The sequence below is a fragment of the Carassius auratus genome, unplaced genomic scaffold (genome assembly GCF_003368295.1).
Source record: "Carassius auratus strain Wakin unplaced genomic scaffold, ASM336829v1 scaf_tig00032617, whole genome shotgun sequence".
Taxonomy (NCBI): domain Eukaryota; kingdom Metazoa; phylum Chordata; class Actinopteri; order Cypriniformes; family Cyprinidae; genus Carassius; species Carassius auratus.
In genome coordinates this window covers 92,435-97,500 of record NW_020526015.1, presented here as the reverse complement: position 1 = coordinate 97,500, position 5,066 = coordinate 92,435, and positions in this window count along the sequence as shown.

Below are 5,066 nucleotides of genomic sequence, written 5' to 3'. Positions count from 1 at the left end.
TTATCCCCTGGCAGAAACAGGCTTCCATAGACTTTAGTTATTTTTCAAGGTCCTCGTCCTCACCAAGGACACCCTAGTTTATCCCCATCCACTTTCCTGTCTAGAAAAGTGCCAGTTTTACTCAGTGAATACTGCTAATGCTAATCAGAGAGTTCGCCTCACAAGGTAATCTTCCATATTAAATATTCATAACATCGCTGAGAGGCTTATTGTACTTAGAACATTGATTTGGGTTTGCACAGTTCCACACAATTTAAGCAAAGACCTGATTGGAATGTCAAAATACTACTTCTCCATTACCAAAGTCTTGTCTTACCCAAGCAGAACTGATTTGAGCCTCCTGACTGATTGTATTGCTTGTGGTAAACATGCTCTGCTCCTCTGTGTGCTTCAAATCGTCTTTTTAGTCGATGAGAATATTTGCTTTTTTTGTGCTTGCTAGTTCATTTAATTGTAATTTGGAGGAGGTAATTGTGATCAGTATTGCATATTTCAAATTACAATTTATGTAAATAATTTCACACAACGACTTATGTATTCCAATATTCCAGTATCACCTTTTAAGCATAAAACTGCTCTGAAAATGTTTTTGCTTGTTAGTCTATGAAGGAAGTAGAGAATAACATGTTAAATCAGTCAGTCATATTACTTAAAACTTATTACTGTAGTGTATAAATCTAGATATTAAAAACTGGACAGAAAACTATTTTCTCATGGACATTTTTGTGAGATAGCTAAAAGGCAACAGTTTATAATTTACATGAAACATCTAGAATATGAGCAAGATTTCTGTCAATTTGGAATAATTTTCATGTAAGCTAAAAAAATTACTACAGTAAAAACAAATATAATATTATGCTTTAATCCCTTGAGGCTACTGTAATATTGCAAGTTTTTCTTTTTCTTTCCAACGGTGTTGGCTCTTGAACAGTTTAAATAGTATTACATAGACCAATACTGAGACTATTTGAAAGTCAACTGCAGAATTTCCAACAGAGATGAAATGATGATGCAACTTTAACAACACAAATGCAATGCCGTATGTTGCTAAAAAGACTGGAAACCTGTATACATGCTAGCCTATTAATCATGACTATTAACTATGGTTCGATCTTGTAAATTTCAGAATATTTTGATTGTAAAATAAATTGGAATGCCATTTATTTTGGTTTGTGCAGGTCAAGTAAATACTTTATCTTCAGCTATGCAGATTTGTCAATTTAATGATAAAGAAAAACAGTGATAACCGCGGGACCGTTTTATTATTATTTTTTTTATGTTTTTTACCATATCACTCTGTTGAATACAGATTTGAGAACAGGAACCAATTGTCTTGCCTTAAATTGTTGCATTTTACAATATTTTACTTGAAGTACTTTCAGAAGGTATAATAGTTGAGTGTCAGATATCTTAATGTATATTTCTGCTGCACACAATGACATATCTCATAAGATCTTTGCTAATTGTCCCTTAAATAAATTCCTATAAAAACATTTAAGAGGTTAATTCTTTGCTTGCTAAAAATCAGTTTCAACCAGTAATGTTTCAGTCAATCAGTCAACATGGAAGGAGCAAAAGAACAGCATACACTGCAAAAATTGAGCTTGTTTAATTTAGGTTATTGATCAGGCAATTAGTTTCCTTGTTATAGATAATGAAGGAAAAATGTAGATTGTAGATTGAAAAATTGTGCTCACTATGTCTTGTTTCAAATCAATAGATGTCACAGGCACAGATCAGTCACCACTTCCTGAGGCCAGCTTGATTACATGACTACACAGTTTTGTGTTTGTAATAATGACCTGAATGTTGCAATGTGAAGACAATTGAAATTATTGTCAGTACTATTTTCTGTGATGTTTTCATAAAGTTTCATGCATTTTGACCACGGAATCTCAATAACAACAAGCTCTGTTTTTTAGCACAGCACTTTTTGCAGATCATTAGAACAGCTGAAACTGGATTTCATTTTATGAAAATGTGAAAACTTTTGTACCTTTATGCATCACTCGTATTGGTGTATTGATATTTGTTGTCCTCATGCTGACCAACAAAATGTACCCATAAACAAATTTCTTGTCTCCTGTGTCCACTATTGAGGTTTTAATTTGATCTCCCGATTTCAACTTCTATCTGAGTGGCATTTTGAGACTCCAAATAAAAGATATAACAGGCCCTCGCATGCATGATGAAATATTCCTGAAAATGCCTTTTTCTTTTTTCCTTTTTGATGAAAATATGATTCAGCAGTTAGCACAAATGTGAAGTTTATGCAGGTTGAATCTGGCTTGCAATACCTTATATACCCCATCATATCCTGCCTTCGTTCCTCTATTGCATTCAGAAGTGCTTCTACAACTGTTTATCAACCGTTCCTTTAGCATGATCAGATCAATGGTCTTCACTGCAGATCAAAACGGTGTAATTTCTGATTTTAAACTCAACTGTGAATTTGAATAGGTCTCCTGAGGGTTTGAGGTGGCGTACTTTTAAAAAACCTGCTCCTCACCCAAGGGGTCATAGTTTTCCCTCTGCTTTGTGAACTGTATGTGGATAGAGTCACGTGTGAGTAAATTTCTACATAGATGCATACATGCACACAGACACTTTTCTTTTTTTAATTATGTTACTCTATCCTTCTTTTTCTCTCTTTAATATCTTAAATAAGTTGATGTACTTATTTACTTGAATAATGTGCGCTAGTCAGCTGTTAATTTTTACAAAATACAGATCAGGATCAGGATGTTAATAAAGATCCTGAAGTACATAAATATATGCTTAATTGTTTAATTACTCTAATATATAAGATTTAAAATACTGTATAAAAATTAGTGCAAATACATAAATATAAATAAATAACCCGTATGATTAATTATTCAAATGGAAAAATATTTAATATGTACAAATAAGTCTGTATGAAAGAATAAATATATGCTTAAATATAGATTTTTTTAACTTATTTGAATAGGTGAGAAGAAATTAGAAAGAAACAGATTATTCCAGAATGATCAGGGCGTTTATCATCCTACAGGAGTTTTTGTATAAATGCATAAATAAGTACATAAATATATGCTTGGATCTTTATTTATTTAGTTAGTTAAAATGATTTGTACAATGATTTACAATGATACAATGATCTTGTACATACGTACCTTTTTCTTTTTGTCTCAGGTAAGCTAGTTTCAGACTCTAATGGGCAGACTGACACTTATTTCTTTTAGTCATATGAGAATGTTTGCTGTACGATCTGATTATATCAGTTTTCTTACATCTGTCTGTCAGTGTACGAACATTATCTCTGGTGATGCATGTCATTTATTATTTCATCTCATCCCAATTTTATCCACAAAAACAGACCAGTGGATGAAATAGCTAAAGATTTCTCATTCCTTTCTTCATTGTGTTTACAGAGAAGTCTCATGAATTTGCAAGTTATATATCTTTTCCTTCAATAGCCATGCATACATCAGTCTAACCCAGAGTGCCCACACAGTCTTTGCCCCATGATACTGTTTTTCACTATACTGTTTTTTTATGGTGGTGGGATTTTATGGTAACAATACAGAAAGCCAGTATAGGGATTGCATGTATGCAGTAGTGCTCCAAAAAGTCTGATGGTTGTGCTACTAGTACAGCGACTGCTATTATGATATTGTAATTCAGCTCAGTTGAATGAAATATGGATAAATAACAATAAGAAAGAAGGGAAGAGTATCATTTGACATTTCTACGACCCAGCATAGGAGTGCGGCACTAAGGAGAAATTCACATTCTCCTTAGTTTCTTCCTCGTATTTTTCAGCCATGATGAATAGATCAATTTGCACTCTCTCATAGAGCTGAGATAATGACAAATGCAGAAGAGGGCTAAAAACTGACAGTTCTGGGCCACTAATGAAGCATTATATCATTTGATTAGGAAGCTGTGGGTTTGGGGGGGAAAGAAAAGAAAAGGGGGGGGGGGGATCTGTTGAAAACAGTTCATTTTGTGTCACACGGTTGTGCTTAACTGTCATGCTCTGTTGAGATTGACTGCTGCTGTTATGTTTGAGGTGCCAGAGAAAACATCTTGTTTTTGCTTAGATCATTTTAATAAGTTCATCTGACCTATTATTAGCATTGCGTTAGCAGTGTTAAAGGTTGTGGGTTCAATTCCCAGGGAATACACATACTGGGGAAAAAAAATTATGGCCTGAAGTAGTAGCTTTGGATTGGATTCTGTAAGTAGATTTCTACTATATTTCTGACTGTTTACAAAAGTCAGAGATTCTTAGAATACACATGCAAGATAAGTACGTTATAATTTTTTGAAGAAAGTAAAAAAAAAAAAAAAGAACAGAAAAAAGAAAGAAATTCAGATGTTTATAATCAGAAAATATTGAAGAATCTATCTATATGATATTTCAATGTTATCTTAGTTAAGTCATGATAGATAGATAGATAGATAGATAGATAGATAGATAGATAGATAGATGGATAATTTTGTAAGAATTTTTAATTAGAATTTAAATAAATTTTAAGCAATTAAAATAGCATTTGAAATCACAAAGAGAAGGAGGTAAAAACTGAAATATTGTTTTATGTTTTTTTCTGTATTTCTATATTCTGTTTGCTAACTGTTTTTTCTTTCTGTTAATATGGTTCAAATAATGAGAGCTCAAAAATAAATAAATAAATAAATTCAGGGTATCTCTTGACGGCCCTAATGAAAATAGATGAGTGGATAACATATATCGGACTGGACATGTGACAGTCCATTGTCTCTTCCTGTCACTGAGCAACAGCGCGTTCCATAGCTCACTTCTCAGGAAATGAAGTCGTTGCAGCTAACGCAAAGCATAATGACAGCAGACAGAGGGGAGCTCTCTCACTTTAGTTCTGCTTTTTATTTCCATTGAATAATGAGCTGATGGAGTGAACTGACAGAGAGAGGGAGGGTTGAGAGGAATGATCCTCAATGTGCTCAGATTTAATCCTTTTCTAGAAATATTCTTTGTGTGTGACAGACACTTATGCGCCACAGCTAGCTGTGGTTTCGCTGTTATTAACACAATAAAATGATGAAAT